Raw genomic sequence first — 19222 nt, forward strand, 5'->3', positions numbered from 1 at the left:
TTTCTGTTCTCATCCTGAAGCAAAGTTCTTAACCCGAGGTACTATTTCTGGGTTAGCGGAGTCTGTAACCTGAAGCGTCTGTAACCTGAGGTACCACTGTACAGGAACAAAAAGTCAGAGGCGGTGACTGGTTCAGTTGTACTGGGTGCAGAGCCTTGAGGGCACCAACACAAGTATGATTTAGAATGGAGCGCAAGAGGCAGAGTGGTACTAGATTCTGGCGTCGCACAGGGCATTGCTGAAATTTGAGACCCAAGGTCCACCACTGATAAAATGCTACGTGCTGGGAAGGGACCAGAGCTTAGCGGCAGAGAAGATAATCTAGGGTTGCCATATTTCAAAAAGTGAAAATTCAGAAACAAAAAATTTTGTCCAAAGTTGCTGAGTTTTTGTGTGTGGAAAATCTCAAAAGAGGGGGTTTGAGCTTTTTAAAATGGAATTTGCCAAAATCTACACTTCTGACGTGGGTTGCCATACGTCTGGATTTTCCAGGACATTTTTAGAGATTTTTGCCCTCATGCTGTTTATGAGGGCCGAATATTGGCTATGCCTGGGAAATTCCAGATGTATGGCAACCCTAGATAACCAGGTAACAGGTAATACAAGTATCTCTGCTGCTGGCCACAGTAATAGTGGGCTAGATGGACAAATAGCCTGACCTGATTTAAGGCCAATGTTACTTTGCCATTGGTGAAGAAACAGGAAGCAAAATGATGGGGCGAGCAGGCGGGGGGGGGGGGGAACTAAGGTGGCCCAGCTGCATTGTGCATGGAGATGAGAACAGAGAGGACCAGGGAGATATATAGATGAGTGAGAGGGTGTATTTGACATCTTTGTTCGAGAGAGCCAGCCAAAGCTTTGACTATGTCCCTCTAGTATGGATTTATTTCCTTCTTGCTCCCAAGCAAATGAATGAAGTGATTCCACCTACATTGTGTTCCTAGGGTGACATCAGCAGGATTTGGTGCCAGCCGAAGAAACCAGATGTCTCCACAACTCTTAGAGGAAACATTTGGAAATACAGATGCTCATATGTGCAGCCTCAGCTCTGACTCATAACCAACACATTCTTTTTAAAGGGGTACCCTGTACTTTGTGCTTCATGAATATACACGATTTCCTGCAGGGCTTGTACAACATTTCATGTGAGGAAGAAATTTTGTCCAGTGGACAACAAGTAATTATTTCAGATTGCTCCCTAGGGTCTGTTTCTTTCAATCTCCTTTTTTGTTTATAAATTTAGAGTGGGGGCATGTGTGCATGAGGCATATAAGGTAATATTCTGCTATGGATAATATTACACATTATTGAGAGGCATGCTGGAGAATATACTATATATTGCTCCAAAGCATAGCCTCTCTTGGAAACACTATTTCCTCTGCTGTGCTGCTTCAGATCAAGTTTTTTTAAAGGCAATTTACAGCAGTTGAGTGACTTTAAATTGCCACTAGCCTTGTGCCAGTCTGAGCTGGTCAGAAATGGCTAGTACTGGGAGACCTTAATGTCACATTTGTTGCAGGCCTATTGGACTTGTATAGAGCACCATTGAATACAGATTGGGATAAATTTCATTTAAAGAGGCACGGTGACATGTAGAAAACATGTGAATGAATTCTGCTTATTCTCTGTGACCTTGAACTTCCACCTTCCTGGCTTATGAGATGTAGCTTGGGAAGTTGACCCGGTGATTCCAGGGAATAGTTAATGAGCCCAGAGAACAGAACAAACCTTGGTGATAGGTTGTGGTTAGTGAGAAAAGAGCTTTATCACAAGCCTAGTATGGGATAACATACCATGGCAAACCTTGACTTAGAATAGCAGGCATGGAAGTAAAAAAAAATCTAGGGAGGAGCAAATTGCCTGTGAGCTCCTCTCTGGGATTCTATATGTTTGAGTGGTCCAGTAAGCCATTGTTTACTGTGATGTGCAAACTAGGCTGATTTGTGGTATGTGGTTAGGGATACATGTAGGCTTGGCAACAGTGCTTAAAGGCTATTCACAGACAGCCGTAATTCTGAAAGATCATTCACTGGCATTTTATGAGACAGTGTACCACCTCCACTGAGCAATGGCACTGAAAAGATATCAAGGGGCTTAGTTGCAACACAAACCACAGAGGAAAAAACAGTAGTGGCTGATATCCATTGGGACTGGTGGGGCAGTATGCAGGCTGGCCAAAAGTAGGTAGGGCGAGATCCAATGAGAGGTGGAGTCAACTGTTCCTCCCTGCTGAGCTTTAGAACAGCAACAGTTGACAGGCAGTGCCACCCACCGAACTGAGTGGAAGTAGGAAGGCAGGCAGGTGGGCACTGACTGAGAGCAGAATTAAACTGGTGGGCCAGTGCCTCTTTTGCCCTAATAAACCAGCCTCCACTGGGAACAAAGAAATGGGGGTATGTGCCTGGGCACAGTGCCTTATCCACAAGAAGTCACTGCTTAATGACTAAGGGGTCTGACAGGTTCTCTTCTGAACAGGTCATATAGATGGTGGGACCATAAAGAGGCCTCTGGGAGGGTTAAAGATGATACCAGAGCAGGAAGAGAGAAGCACTTCCAAGATACTTCATATGCTTATTGCTGATAAAATGTCATTGCTCAGTCCCAAGTTTCTGTCTTTCATATCTGGTGTAAAGCATACTTACAAATTTGGTTAGGTCTGCTACTCAGTGTTGCTCTAAATTCAGGATAAGTTGTAAAGAACGAAGTGAAGCATAAAAGAAAAACGGGACACGGATCTTTTAATTCCATTCTCCTGCTTGGCAGCCAATTTTTGTTATAATCCACGACTCTTACCTTTCTCCTCTCCAATTTAGGATCATACATCAACCGGGTCCCTAACTAGCTCACCCAATCCCCCTCTAGGCCTTGGAACCCTGCCATGATACAGCTTGTGCCAGGTCAGTCCTTCTCGGCGCTATAGCCGTTCCTCACAACCTTCACAGCCTTTTCTCTTTCTAGACGCTCCAAATACATGATCCCTTCCAACCAAAAATATATCATTGTTCAGATGACAGTGCACAGCAGAAAATGCTGAAAAGAAACAGAGGTTTTTTCCTAACAACCTGCTTTAGCAATAGTGGCACAAACAGGTTTTTCATTGCTGAAGTTAAAGTGGTCATAGATCTCTTCATTACTTGGCATGGAAAGAAATACCTTTAAGTCTTCCTCAGTGTGAGTGTAATTCTGAAATGGTGAAGCTGCCTTCAGTCACGGCTCTGCTTCTCCTCTGGCTCTCACCAGTCATGCTTTGTACCCTCCTTGAGTGATTTTGCCTGGCTGTAGTGTGTCTTGGACCTTGGATAATCATGGGTTAGGGCCCATCCACATTTTGGTTTGTCCCGTGATGTCAGGGACCCAAACCTTCTGCTTACTGCTGGATTGGAACAAGCATCAATCTTCAGAAAACCTAACTGATGATCATCCCAATTTTGCAGCAGGATAAAGGAAAAAACCCCTCAAACCCAGCACTGGATTCAAAGGACAACAAAAAAGCCATCATCTGTGTCTCTTTGTTCCAGCCTGTCAATTTTAGCTCACTTGGAGTTCTGTCCCTCCTTCACATTCTCACGGCTAACTGATTCCAAGGACCTCGCCCCAGCCTATGTCATTCAAAGCAGAAACCCTCAACCTGGCCTTTGCCTCTGCCCACTAGCACCCAGCAAAGAAGGAGCCCCACTCCTCCTTGCCTGGCAGTTTTACCTGCTGATGGTTTCCCACTAATGGCCCATCCAGCTAGCTTTGCCAAGCTGGCTTGGCTTCTTAGCTTAACAAAATCCAAAGGAGTTCCATGTTTGTCAAAGTTTAAAGAAACCTAATTCTAACTTTTACTAAATTCAGGAATTATGGGAAGGATCTGACACCCAGGAATTTAGATGAATCTGCCCCCCCCATCATAAAATCCCTAGGAAATGGAGGGCCATATCATTGTGTGATCCACCCAGAAATACCCTGGGGGCTACCTGGGGGTCATAACCCACAGCTTGAAATACACATAGTTAAAGGATTCGACTGGATTTACTGGAACTAGTGGAAAGTAGTTTGTCACATTTCCATGCTGGACAGTTTCAGGCTGGCATTAAAATATTTACTGCCACCAAAACATCTGCATTCATCTCCTATACAGTTTTGCAAGGGGAAGAGACCTTGGCCTGTTTTTGGTTTTTGGTTTAAGTTTAAAAAGCTGGGAGAGAGTGTGTTAAAAGGCAAGGGCTGGAGAATCAAAATGAGGTTTCTAATTCTCTGAGACATTTGAATAATATTTCCCACTATCTGCTAGCCCAGCTCAACTGAGTGATTAGTTCATCTCTCCACCGCACAGCATGCAAACGGTGCTGTCAGTGGAGCTAAGTCACTGGGAATCGATGATGGATCTTTGCAGGAGCTTCTGTTCAATCAATGTGTGCAAACATCTACTCCTCACTATGTATGTGGTAAACAATTTCAATGTATGTCTCCTAGTTTATTCAGTGTGTGTGTGTGTGTAGGTGTGGGTGTTGTGGGACCCAGGTAATTTCCCAGGCTGTATAATACTTAATTGAAATTATAAAAAAACACTACCCAAGTTCTTCCCCCCACCCCATTTTCTTTTTGTAAGTAATAATTGCAGTAGATGCTATAATTTAAGCACCAATTTCTGGAGTATTTAAATATTAATAAAGTGGTTGAAGAGGAGGCAGAATAAGGCATATATACATTTTTTTTTAAGCCCTCCCTCAATTTCTCCTCTACAAAAAAATCCTTCTTCCTTAATTTCACCTCCTTTGGGATGGTTTGGGTCCTGAACTCATTGTGAGATCTTCAAACACATAATAAGAATTAATCACCATTAGTTCTCTATTTTAACAGCTGCTTGCTACCTCCATAACCCAGTGCAGCTGCAAACTTCTCTCCCTTTGCTGACATCATAATCCCATTACGGCTGCAAACTTACATACATAAAATGCAGATTTAAGCTTTTCGCTCGCTCGCTCTCACTCTAAAAAACAACTTCTACTTCTTAATTGCTTGAGCCTCTATCAGAAGCATAAAATCACTTCTCACTTGGCAGCTCATCTTCTTGTGGCTTGAAGTTTAGAAGCATGCTCCTTGGCTGCCTGTGTTATTAGTACACCCCAATGCAAGTCTGTAACCCGTCACCTGAGATTCGGATGCCCACGCGTGGGCTGAATTATCCAGATGTGGCAGCTGTGCGTGTGTCAATTCCTTTCTCTTCACCTTCAAGCTATATCCTTGCCATTGCTGGGAAACATATCGCAAGTCTACTAAGGAGCTGGGACTGTCTGGGCGCTCTGCTTAAAGCTGTGGCATATCTATTTTCTGTTGAGTGGATACATGTAGTTCCTTTGAAAAAGATCAGAGCGAGGCTTTTGCTTACAAAATGAGGTCTTTCCCTAGACTATGTTCAGCAAAAGATTTGTGGCAGATGATAGCTCAGTGGGTAGAGCATGAGACTCTTAATCTCAGGATTGTGGGTTTGAGCCCCACTTAGGGCAAAAGATTCCTGCATTTCAGGTGGTTGGACTTAGATGATCCTCAAGGTCCCTTCCAACTCCACAATTCTATGATTCCATGAAAAGAGAAAACCATATTGTGTGATCCTCAAAGCACCTCAAAGCGATTCCACAGTAAAAAGAATTCAAAATGCCAAAACAATTCCATAGACACAAACCATTTTTAATATAACAAGCCATATACACACACCAATTAAATGCAATTCTGTATGTAAAGTCAATTTCAGTTCCAATCCAGATACAGACCTGGATAAAGATCTCCACTTGCAAGGCTTATTGACAAGAGAAGGTCTCTTGTTCGTTGTTCCAAAGCTTGTTTGTTTTTTCAAAGTTGCCACCAACCTAAAGTTTAGAGAAGTTATGGTTGCTAAATGCGGGGGGTGGAGATACAAAGCAGTAGATTCTTTACTGCATCTACAGCCCTAATCGACCCTATTGTCTGGGGGGGGGTGTTCTTTTTTTTGTTGCATCAGCTGTCAGGTTGGCCCAGTAGAGGGGTCTGAATTGGACCCCTCACCAGAAGTGGGGCACATCACCGTCTCTGCCCTATCCTTGAAGCACCCCATTTTGAGACCACACACTGCCTACTGCCAGTGACAAGACCACTGGAATGGAGAGCTAAAATAAACACATTGGGGTTTTGTTTTTTAAAAAATCTAAACTCCATTAGAGCAAAGATTATAAATATTAAGATCAGAATGATTTTAAATAACAGTACAATTGTGTTAAAATGCATGAAATGATTTTGTAAAAGTTATAGCCTGGTGCTGAAAGGACGTCAGGGTAGAGGCCAGGTAAAACTTCTCTAGGGAGAGCCTTCCACAACTGGGGAACTACCACTAAAAGGGCCCTCCCCTTTGCAACCACACTTCATATGTCAGATTGGCAGGGAACTCAGAGCAGAGCCTCTGATGGTTATCTTAGGGCTTGGGTAGATGCATAATATTTGTATCAGCAATGCAGAGAAATGTTCTCTGGCTGCAAGCCCTGTGCACACTCACCATGAAGTGAGTCCCAGAGAACAAAGTGGGGGTTTGCACTGGACTAGTCAGTCTTGACGGGAAGCTTTTGTAACTTGTCCAGCTCAAGTGATACAATTGACACCAACTTTGTTGAGCTTTTGGCACTGGGGAAAGAAGTGGGTTTCAGTGGAGTTTACTGTCAGATTGGATCGTTGTGCATCCTTTACTTTCTAGCAATTTTATTTGCTCTTATCTTCTCCTTTGTTTTTATGTATATGAATTCTACTTCTAGTTGTTACCTACTCTGGAATTTTTTTATTTTTTGCAATGAAGAACAGGATAGAAGTGTTTTAAATAAATGGTGTTATCTATGTAGTAGCTAAGCAGTTTATTAGGATGAGTGTGTCCATCTCATTTACATAATCATAATCATCATTACTTTTAAGAATGGTGTGCTTTTTAATGAATTCTCTGTTAAAAATAGGTTCCCCTCCCACCTTTTCTTTCCTAGTTTGGGATCTAGATTGTGGGGTCATTTTCTCCACCATTTCAATAGCTGTGTCTTGATTCTTTTAACTCCTAAACACTTAGGTTTGAGATAGATAATTATGTTGCTTAATAGTAAATTGCACTGCAACATGCCCAGAGGGATCTGAAATAAAAGGTATTTAAAAATCTACCATGTTAGAAAAGCAAGATAATTTCAACTAATGAGATTATCAAGGATAATCAGTTTACAAAAGCCCATTACGAACAGATTCATTGATGTCTTAAAACAGCAAAGAAGAATCCTATTTATTTTTTTAAATGAATTGCTTTTTCGAATGGAAATAGGCTGCTTTCCATTACTTTTTATTTGATGATTTTTGTAGCCCCATCTGCTGTCCATTTATGGAAATATCTGGATTAGGATTTTGTAAATTACATGTCTTCCAATTTAAAGTGGGCAATAAGTAAAATCTTGGATGCAATTTCCTATCAAACCAATGACGATGATAGTTTACACTCCCTCGGCTTGTGGTGTCATCCATACACACTGGAGCTCAATGCGGCTTTTGAACAGATATGTATTGAATTGTAGCCTTGATCAGTTTCAGAGAACAGTTTTGCCAGACTAAGGCCCCCTGGAAGCCAAAGATGATACCTAATCTCTCCTTATAACATGGAAAATATTTTTATTAACCCTTTCTTATGGACACTAACAGAAAGCAATAACTGCATAATATTAAAGCACCTACATAAGAAAATAAAGGAATGGGGAACTCTTGGGCCCCTACAAATCCCATTTCCCATGAACATTGACCATGGCGCCTGGGGCTGAAACAGCTGGAAGGCTACAGATGCCCAACCCTAATATAAGAGAAACCTTTTAGAGGGCCAATAGTCCTCTGCCCCATCTTCTCCATTTGCTTAAACTGGACCTGCTAGTAAGTGACATCCAGCAAGTGTGTCTATGTGCATCTTTGGTGAGCCTGCTCACATATATATCCTGAGCACACACATGCATGCAGGTGCACACCCACATACACATATGCACATCATGGGCTGTCTGTCAGTGGAAACCAAGTCCCCACTGTCAGCGTTCATGCAGAGAGCGCCTTCTTTGCAATAACCCCCCCCCCAAAGTAAAGCAGAAGAAAGTCAAAGCATATTTTGGGGACACCACCTGGAAGGAGTTAATCAGCCCCCTCAAACAAAATGCTAATGGATCAGTGACTCCTCCATGGCTCCAGCCCATTCTACTCTTTGTAATATAGGAAGATAGAAAGCACAGAGGAAGGGCACATTTGTGTGGGAAGAACCATGTTTGCATGCAAGACTGGATCAAGGGGGCAGATTAGCATGGCACATGCACTTAAGCCCTAATATCTTCTGCGCTGTCAATTTTAGCTGGTGCAGCTTTGTGCGCTAGGAGGCACGCACAAAACCGCAGCTGAAATACCAGGCTTATCCGACAAGCTGTGAAGATCCAAATGGGAAGATCTGAACCACTGTCTCTTTGGTGTGCAAACTATGCAGGACTTATTGCACACTGGGATGTTCACTTGCTAGCTGTTCCATGCAATTTTCAAGCCGCATCAGGGTAATTTGAAAGCTGCAGCAGCTGTATAGAAGTAGTCATGAGAACCTTGTTAAATTAGAGCTACAGTATGTGTGTGTGGTTTCTGGAGAAAGCAAAAAGTTCTTCTCTCTTGTTTCCTCCCTCCTGAAACTTTTCTGTATAATAAAGGGAAGGGAGGTTTTTAATCTTATTGTTAATCTTTGTACCAGGACACGTGTTAGGGGTTTAAGCAGACCAATTCCTTCTTTTATGTCCTCCAATTCTCCTCACTATTTCCGGCTGAGGAAAGTCTTCAAGGACATCCCATGGGCCCTGGAAGCTACTGGTGAAGTACCCTGCTAACCTTGGCAGCAACGGCTAGTCAGTGTAGACCAAGGCTGGGTAACTTTTTTGGCTCAGGGAGCCAGATCCTTATCAGGATCTAGTCTCATGGACCAAATTTGACAGGTGGGCAGGGGTGCCCACCTGCCATTCACCTGATACCACAACGGCATCAGTTGATTAGGCACTTAGAAGTCCAGAAGCTGGAACTTTAAAGCACCACACATAGTTATTCCAGGAGGCCTTGGCTCTATCGCCCATCAACTGATGGTCACTAGTACTGAATCCTGTTTTCCCTTGCCAATGCACAACTGGGAAGGCACTTTAAGGCAGCCACATCTCTTCCTGCCCCACACTTGACATCACATACAATGTCAAATGTGGGTAGTTGGGTGTGGTTTGGAGAAATTGGCCTCGTGGGTCAAATTTGAACTCCTGGCAAGGCACATTTGGCCCACAAGCCAAGTTCCCCGACTCCAATGTAGAGAATATTAGTTGAAGGAGCAATGGACTGGCTTGGTATAAAAGCAGCTTACTATAATAAGCATATACTGCCATTTTATGGACCTCCGTTCTATTTGCAGGCTATGTTGATCAAGGGTGAGGAAGTTGTGGCCCTCAAGATGTTGGGCTGCAACTCCCACCATCCCAAACCATTTGTGTGCTGATGGGAGTTGAAATCTAACAGTATCTGGGGGGCCACAGCTTCCCCAACCCCTGCTGTAGATGCTACTGGGGAGATCCTCTGCCACAAAAAAACACCACTTCGGTATTCTTTTATGATTTCTATGTCTTCTCTAATAAAAGTACCAGATTAGCTTCCTTCTGCTTAGAGACAATAAAAGGTGAATGAAAGATGTTGTGGTCCAATGAGAGCCGCAAAGCTTCTGAGATGTCACAGAGAGTGTGTAAATTCCCAGTCAGTTTAGATAACTATATTAACCAAAATATCCTACAACCATATTGGCTTATTCATACACTTATTATTTATGTAGGAGCTGCTCTACAATGGCACCGTTTTATTTATTTTAGCCCTGAGCGAGCGCGCTGCACGAGCATCTACTGCATGCCTATTAGCCTGGTTCACAGATGAAGGCTTGTTACAGTTCCTGAACATTTTCCTATCTCTTCATGATGATTTGAAAGGTGGCTCTCCTGACCTTCTGTAACCTAAAATGATTTCAAACTTGTCTAAATAATATACATGTTCTGTCTTCTTTTGATTGAATGATGAATAGCACTTAAGAGTGATTGATTGGGGGCCATTAACATGGCCAACGTGTTTAGAATGGATCACAATCTTCCCCTCGTCACCACGCTGTATCCTATGAATTTGCCCGGCGTCTCTTCATTTCTTTGTCTCTGGCCACTGCAGCATGTTAACTTCAGCCAATTGGCAAACAAGCAATCCCTCTGGCACCGGCACAAATGTCATTTCTTGGATTGTCCATTAAGGGGCTGGTGCAAGGGATATGTAGCTGATCCTTCCAAAAGAATAAGCACATCCTCAGGATGAAGCATTCTGTCTTCCTCATTCTCTCTCTCTCTGTAAAACCAGCATTTCTAATAATAGTTAAAGCATTGATATTTCTTATAAATGACAAGCATCCTGTTTAACTATGTATCTATCTTACTTTAGAGACACTCAGGCAACAAACGTGTTTTATGTCTTGGATAGAAAGTTACATGCAAGTCTTCCTCTGCTTAAAAAAAGAAAGGAAAAACGGAATGATTTCTCACATACACACTCCATTGGCCATTTGCACTTTTCATAAGCATGGCTCTTAATTTGGAAGCCAAACGAACCTCCAACCCTAAATGTGTTTAGTTGGAAAGAAAGTCCCATTGATAGCAAGATAATGTATTTCCTAGCCAGCTGTTTAGGATCAGAATATATCTAGGTATAGATGTTTTAAAAATCTTGCTGTAAACAAGTTTTCCTTTACAAAAAAAAATAAGGAAACAATATAAGCAGGAAAGCCACTTACACACTGATGAGCAGAGGGTGGAGGAGGCAGCCCTGGGGTGGGAACTATGAGCTTCTAGACGATTCATGAGGATAAACAGGACTCCCAAGTCCCGTCCTTTATGGAGCTGAAAGGCCTTTGGGACTTCAAACTTTTCAGATCTTTATTGAGAACTGTACTACACATTCCCAGGAGTATACCTTTGGTGTTTTTAACAGCTGAGACCAATATATTTGCAGTGGCAATAAGTGTTCAATTATACCTTTTTAGTTTATTAGTCTAAGCCAGGAATCAGCAAACTTTTTCAGCAGGGGGCCAGTCCACTATTCCTCAGACCTCGTGGGGGGCCGGACTATATTTTTTGGGGAAAAATGAACGAATTCCTATGCCCCACAAATAACCCAAAGATGCATTTTAAATAAAAGCACACATTCTACTCATTCAAAAACACCAGGCAGGCCCCACAAATAACCCAGAGATGCATTTTAAATAAAAGGACACATTCTACTCATGTAAAAACATGCTGATTCCCAGACCGTCCGTAGGCCGGATTTAGAAGGCGATTGGGCTGGATCCGGCCCCCAGGCCTTAGTTTGCCTACCCATGGTCTAAGCCATGTATGTCTGAGTGCAGACAGTCAAAACTTGCTTAATGAAACAAATGTGAATCAGATCCAGTAGCTGAATCTCTGGGTGCCCCAAATGAGGGCTTGTGCTTCATTCATCTGACTTACCTAATGGGAATATAAGGGTGGGGTGGAGGGAATATATAGATAAAAAATAATTCCCAAAGACATCAATATTCAGGTACCATCAAGTAATCACGAGGAGACAAAATGTAAAGCATTTGAACGAATACAAGCCATATGGTAAGAACTGGAGTGCAACAAACGTTAGATTTCTGAATATCTGAATCAAAGTCACATGTCTTTTACTTTTTAGTGGCATACTTGTACTGTCAGAAAGTTGCTTTGGGGGTGCAGAATTATACCCATATATTAAGCCATTATCTTTACCTAAGGCTTATCTATGAATATTTCAGCCATAACAGTAAATTGCAGGTGGTTTTGTATAGGTAACATAGCACTTCTGGGAATCCCCAGGTGCAGTATAAGTTCAGTGGAACCTTACAAATGGCACAGATTATATTTCTACGAATCAATTATATGGGTTTCTGGATACTTGAACACATAAATAAATAGACAGGTATATCAACTAGCCCTCTGGGGAATAATGCAATATTGTTTGTGATTGGAAAATATTACACAAAATCTTACATTTGGTACGTGGGTACCAAAGATAAGCATTTTCACTTTCAGCAAAGAGGGGGAATCACACATAATGGCTTCAGTTGCAAAAGGCATTAGGAGCTACTAAAGCACAGTGTGTGTGTGTGTATTGGGATTCTATGGATTCCGGTACAATTTTTATTTTTTGCCAGCTAGACACTTGTTGTTCTACAAACAAACTCTCCCAGACAGATGCTCATTTGGGGAGTAGCAGAATGGCTGTGTTTCCATAGCAAATGATTCAGTCCTGATTTTCCTGGATCCTTTAAAACACAAACACACACGCACACATACACACATACACACTTCCTTTCATGTAATGACTTGTGGCTGCATGCATGCATCAGGATATTTATTTCCTGTTGTAAACAGCATCTTTACTAACAAATCAAGGGGTCATTTCACATTGACGCTTTTCATTATTTAGCAGTCAGAAGTGCACATGAAAAACAGCAACTGAGAAGTTGATCAGGGTCTTTATTTGAAACCCACAGCTATTTAGCAGTTGATGAAGAAGTTAGCAAACTCTCAGGGAAATTTGGAATGTTTCCCTCCAAGTACGGAAAGAGATTCTGTCACCCGTACCAAGTTTAATCAGCATGAATGCTGCTCGAAAGACATACATTTGAGGAAGCATTTAGCAAGCAGCATAGTACATTAGTGTCACAAACACTTTATGCTTCCAAACACGTTGCCCAGTGTGGTTATCAACAGAAGTTAACAGATGAACAGTGTGAAAACACATAGCAGTGTCAGTGCGTGTTTAGAAATGAGGCATGCTTGGGAGAAAACCGGGATGTCAAAAGGACAGAGATGAAAGTGGAATGAAGTCAAACCATACCTCCGTGCTGATGGCCAAGCATAGGAAAGGAATCGCATCTGTACCTCATATATAGATGTCTCCCTGTGAGTTTAGGAAAGTCCTTGCAGCCCAAGGGCAGATCATCTTTACAAAGCCCTACAGTAATAATAACGGGTGCATTATGAAATTGAGCGTGACTCTTGCATTATGAAAGTGAAGATTGCTTAGGGGTTTTTTTTTGGCCATTTCACCGGAACTAGAGTCTCTTTGCATGTTTACTCTTTAAACATGCTTCATTTGGGAATGTAGTTACTTAGAGACAGCAGACAATCTTAAGTAAACACAACTGACATTTGGACAGTTAGGGGATGCTATTCAACAGAAAAACAATGATCGTTTATTATCTTCATAGCAATTCAAAGAAGCAATGTCATTTTGAGAGAAAGTTAGGGGGTAGTTGGTTTAAAGCTTTTTTTGATTTTTTTTCTTTTTTTGTGGCTCACTCTTGACATATTTTCTAAGTAGTTGGTTTTTTTTGTCCCAGAATCTAACTCTTTACAGGTGAGTGTTCCAGTAACTTATTTTTATATTTAAATGAACCACAAGTAGCAGAAGCAGGTAATCTGAAATTGACATGGGGAGAATTTCTCGCTGGGGTTCTATAGGAGACCACACATATATAGGTACACACACACACACACACACACACACACCCTCCTTTTCCTACTAAGTAAAGTTATCAAAGGAGATTTGCTTTCTTTTCAATACACTTGAAGAGTGCTTTATGATCCTGTTGCCCGGCTATTAGAAAAAGCTTAGCTTTCAACAAAGGTAATTAAATTATAAAATCATGCCTGCAATCATCAAACTACTCATAAAACAAGAAATGAAAAAAAGATCTCCACCCCTGAAATAAAATTCTTGAAGGCTTCTCTTCACGTAATATTGCTCCCTGATGTTAATTACATTTAAATGGAAGAGTACTATTTTGGTATCATTCATATGCCTTGAAAAGTACTTTCCAGTTTATCATACCTGTCAACCCCTGTGCATCACAGGCTAATACTTTATTAAGAAAAAAATCATTGGGGAGCTGCTGATCCCATTTAAGTACATTGGGCAGAATGTAAGACTAATTAAAAAGCATATTTTACATTATTAATTTCTGAGTTTCACTTAATGAATGTGAAATGACAAGGCTACTATTTTTACATTCAGGCTCTCTGGGTTCTTTAGTCAAGGGAATTAAATTCTAGGGATTTTTTTTTTTTTTTTTACAAAGATGCTGCTTGAGAGATTTGTTTTCAAGAGCAACTAAGCTTTTTGAGCAAGGTTTTTTTAATATAAAAAACCCCAAAACCCGGGAAGTACACCAAAGCATATTACAACCACTTAAAAGAAGAGTTAAATAGATGTTGTTGTTGGGATTTTTGTTTTCCATCTCAATACTATAAAAGTATTTTAGATGAGGTATAAAATATGGTTTTTAAATTATATTATGATTTGCAAACACTAAAAAATAATTGCAGTGCAGTTGAGAGAGCACGAAAACATCTAATCTTTATTGTGTAAGACAATGCGATAAAATATTTTACAGCCAAAAGCTCATTTTGCATCTGGAAAATTGTGTAAACTGATGGGGGAGGGGGGGAAATCTCATTAAAACTAAAGGTTTTTTTTTTAATATTCTTAAAACAAAGCAATAGACTATAATTGCAGTTCTACTCCCACTCAGATTTTATTAAATTATACAGTTGTACAAATGTCTAATATTCTCTTTAAAGAAAGACATAAAATAAGAAGGGCTGTGAGATCAGGCAGGTTGATCTGAATTTATGCCAATATTTCAGAGAACAATGCTGTTACATGCTATAAGAATTTTGTTTTGGGTGTTGTGTTCAACTAGAGCAGTGCAGTTGTTAGGAAGCACTAGATGCTGTGTGTGTTACTTAAAACTTTGCCAGGTGGAGACTGGCACTATGCTCCTTTTGAGTACTACATAATAACACATTTTAATAGGGCTGTGGAGGGAGGAGAGTCAAAATCTCCCCCCCCTCCAAATGTGCTTACAATTAGCTCTCTGTACTTTTATTGTCTTTTTTCCCCCTAACCACAAAACTCACACTGGAGGCAAAGCTTAACTGCCAAGGCTTTCCTCGTGTAAATATTAGGAAATTACATTTGTACAAAATGCAGGGCTTTGTCAATGAGGGCTGGAGCGACTCCAACACAAATTAATCAGGATAAAGTTGCTCAGTGTTCAACATGACCATAGTTTATTTTCTTAAAGCATTAATTTGTCAACAGCTTTCCTGCCTCGCTGTGACTCATGCGAATGGCATTAAAGGAAGACCCAGATTTAGCCCGTGCTGATCTACCTTGCCGTTTTAAACAACCCATTCCAGCCATTTGAAACATTATACGGCTTAATTTTCAATACTGGCTTTTGCACAAAAGGCTTTGAATCATTTGCAAGAAGCAGAATCATTTGCAAGAAGCAGAATGTTTTTTGTTTTTCTGCATTGAGAAAAATAAGTCATCTTTTTAAAAAATAATGTTAGCAGGACTGACACAGCTAATTACTATAACTGTGTATTATGTCAAATTTTTATTCAAAATTGCCACAGATAGTCTGCCTAAGTAAACTATGCTCCAAATGAAAAAAGCAACATTCTAAACACATCTCTCTCACTCATTCCTGTCTTCCTGATGACATCACAGCATTCTTAATTGTAACCTGGTTTTCTCAAACATTATCCATTCATTGTTCTGTTTCTGGAATGCACAATGGGATCGACGTTTCAGGCTCGCCAAAGCAAATTGAGGAAATGTTTCAGTTCCTCCTTTGCCAAATATCATAAGGACTTGTCCACAGAAGCAAACCTTACTTGTGACTGTTACACCACGAGTAAATGCAGCATTCTTATCAGACACAAAAGCTATTGTTCAGTCAGGGACTCCTATAATGTTTCTACTGCTCATACGTATATGTGAACAATTTTATTCACACGAATGGATACTCTCTAGTCTTAATTTGTCTTATGTCAGTAGCTAACTTTTCACAGTTGTGCAATTATAGCTGATTCAGCATTTAGCTTTGGGGAGACTTGCAATCTGTATTTCACTAGGTAATGCTAATTGCTTAATAAAGTCATCACATTAGGAAATAGGGAGGGGGAAAAATAAACAAATCAGCATTGTTTGTCTCTTGTGCTTTTTATTTGTTTGTTTGAAAATCTCAACCCTCCCCGTTCTTCTAGAGCAGTTTATATTAACATAGGTGCCTGAATAATATTGGCACTCCCCTTGTTTTATTAGTATACATTTGCCTTGTTCACAGTTTTATTATTCAAGAATTCGGTTGTTGCCAAGTATTAATCAATATATTATGCTGCTCAGTTGGGCAAGCTGTACGAAAACATAGTGCCCCTAGGGTTAATACAGTCAAGAGCCAGAAAAGTGTTTTAGACATGTACACAACATGTGGTTTACTATTATCATTAAATGAGGTGAACTGGGACTCTATACATATGGATTTTGAATTGCATAAATTTTGATTGATATCATTTGAAGACTGAGACCCTGAAAGGGTAGATTTTGTGAAAGACAATACACAGGCCAGCTATTACCACATACAATAGTACCAGGGAAGAAGAAGAAAAAATATCTGAAATGAGCAAGGCAGCTGGCTTTTAAATAGCTAAAACATAACATCAATACTTATTTTGAATAATGGAAAAAAGAGGTAAAAGATGTTGACCTCTGCCTGACAATAACATGTTCCAAAAGTAGAACTGGTCTCCAGGGACTATTCCTGCACTCCACAGTAGCCACTACAATTTCCTCCCCCCTCTCTTTTTCTCCCTTGTTTTTTGCCCTTTCTCCTCCTCTCGCTCTCTCAAAAAGATAAATATTTTTTGAGCATTTAAACATTATGGACAACCGGCCAGAAAAAGAAAAAGAAAGAAAGAATTTTCACAAATTCAGGAAACACTTGAGAGGTAAAACCAACATCCTGAGACAGGAGACAGGCCAGCTTTTGACACCAAGGTTGGACCTGGGAGGCCTAGCAAACCCTTCAGCCAGGAAGTTCTTGCCACAGAGGTCAGGGCTTCGGGGACCTCGCGTGAAGGCAAACGGGAACAGAACTTTCCATGCACCATCAAAACCAACAGGCCTTTTCATGGGAAATTTGCTGGAAATTTGCTGATCTGCATTAAACATTGATGAGATTTAGAGAGTAAGAGCCTTTCCCTCAACTTCTGGTGGCTCACAGGTTCATGCCGTTTTAAGTAGTGAATTATATAACATATGCAGGAATTTGAAAGGTCTCCGAGGCCTTTAAACCCATTTTTCTCCTTAACATGTGATCCGCACGGAAAATTATCAATACATCACTCCACGAGATTCATTCAATTTGCTCAGATTTGTTAAAACTTTATTCTGAGAGAGCACTGGATAATGCTTCATTTATTATTGATGCCCCATAAATGTATTAAAACATTAACCATATTTCTCCGCCATGGCATACTTCAATTCTCACGGGGTTGTGGGGGTGCAGAGGGGTGGGAGAAGTCCAAATGTTTCTGCGACTGCTACTTTAGTTTCCCCAAGGAGGGAGCGTATTTGTGTTGTGCTACACCTTTAAGTGTTGATTAGGCTTTCATGTTAAGGTGACGGAAGTGTCATGCCGTGTTTCCCTTTAATGGGGTAATAAGCTGCATCAGCCACATGAAGGAAACGTTCCTTTTCAAGTCAAAAATGGCAAAAAAAAAAAAAAAGAAGAAGTTTGTGTGTAAACACGAAAAAGGCATTCTCCTCTTACTTCAGCTTAACTTGGGGAGATAAGCTGGGGCGGGGGGGGGGGAGTTGTGTGAATCTGGAACAAGCGTTTTGCCCTCCTTCTGATACTAACATTCCCTATGAACTTCTCAGCATGTCATATACAACTCGACTGACACTCTCTCTCTCTCTCTCTCTCTCTCTCTCTCTCTCTCTCTCTCCATAGAAAGATTTTCTGTCATTTAAGCAAGAAAATAGAAGAAACGAGCTTAGTATTTTAAAATCCAAACAGTCAGATAACCCCCCTAATTTCTATGTTACTATTGAGAGAGAGTAGGTTATTTAAGTTTGGTGTTCATTTGGGGGGGGGGGGGCGAATCGTTTTATTCTTTTTCTTTGCTTCATTTTGGAATAGTGGGGGAGATATTTTTTGGTCATAAATGCCTCCTGTTCCCCCCTGCCACACCCTGTTTCCCCCAGCTATCATTATTGGGTAACAATTGGTGCAAACATTATGGTGGGGGGGAAAGGGACATAAATCAAGAAATAAAAAAATAAAAAAATAGTTTCTGCACATTTTCAAAAAACACGTCGTGCTCTCTGAGGTCCTTTTCATTTTAACCAAATCAGGGGGAACTTGTCCTCACAGCGGCAAGGCAGATGGAACAATAAATCACAGGAACCATTGACTGCCTGCAGTGTACTCTCCACAGCTGTCACTTTTGTGTCTCTTTGGTTTTAGCTGACATGGTATGAGGTCCACTGTGAACCAATCTGGACTTTTTTTTTTTACAGTCATATCCATCAAAACGACCAGTACCCATCAACCTACTGCCGCGATCGATTCGTTTGCTTATTCTCACGCATAAGCCAATACTCAGCTCACTAGGTGAGGCTTCGGAGAAGCACCTCATTTTGGGGAGGGGTTTGCCTCTAGCTACAGCTGTGATTTTCTGCGCATTCTTGGCTAACGTTATTAAAGTTGCATCACGATAGATATAGAGCAAAGCAGATAACACAGGCTTTATGTGGAAGAGCAGGGATATATGCAATAATGTCACTTGGCAATTGTTGGCTGTTGCAAATGTTTCTTTTTCAGTTGCGTCAAGATGCTTACCAAGCATTGAGTTTACAACTCGTTGTTGATTTTACAAAGTAAACAAGCAAATGTTATGTGCATAACCTTAGCTGTCTTTGTAAAGGTCAGAACGTACTTGCTAATTTCTCTTCCTGCCTTTTGGTGGCACTCTGATGCCAGCGATCGCCTCCAGTGTGTTTTGGAAACAAGACGTCCTTTCTTAACAAAAGACTCAATCTACAAAAGACTGCAAAACAAAAAATTGATTAAATGTGAACTGTTGGAGGAAAGTTTACTTGGTGTAAAAAAAGAAAAAGAAAAAGCCCTGCAAGCACTAAATAGCAGGTCAGCTGTAATTTGGGCTAAAGGTTACATTATACACACAGTGATTGCATATTCATGTTGGCTAAATGAAGATTTTCTTGTTCAAACTCAAATACTAAAGGCATA

The 19222-nt window shown here is 40.8% G+C and overlaps 1 long non-coding RNA gene across 1 annotated transcript; it reads right to left on the bottom strand.

Annotated features, from left to right (window-relative positions):
* Positions 1-5756: 5756 nt before the first annotated feature.
* Positions 5757-19013, bottom strand: LOC310677225. The gene is made up of 4 exons (XR_014511006.1): positions 18909-19013; positions 12952-13068; positions 6512-6636; positions 5757-5852 (listed from the first exon to the last, which is right to left on the bottom strand). It is a non-coding gene; the product is annotated as an uncharacterized lncRNA (long non-coding RNA).
* Positions 19014-19222: the final 209 nt, after the last annotated feature.

This window comes from Podarcis tiliguerta (genome assembly GCF_965153285.1).
Source record: "Podarcis tiliguerta genome assembly, chromosome: 5".
Classification (NCBI taxonomy): domain Eukaryota; kingdom Metazoa; phylum Chordata; class Lepidosauria; order Squamata; family Lacertidae; genus Podarcis; species Podarcis tiliguerta.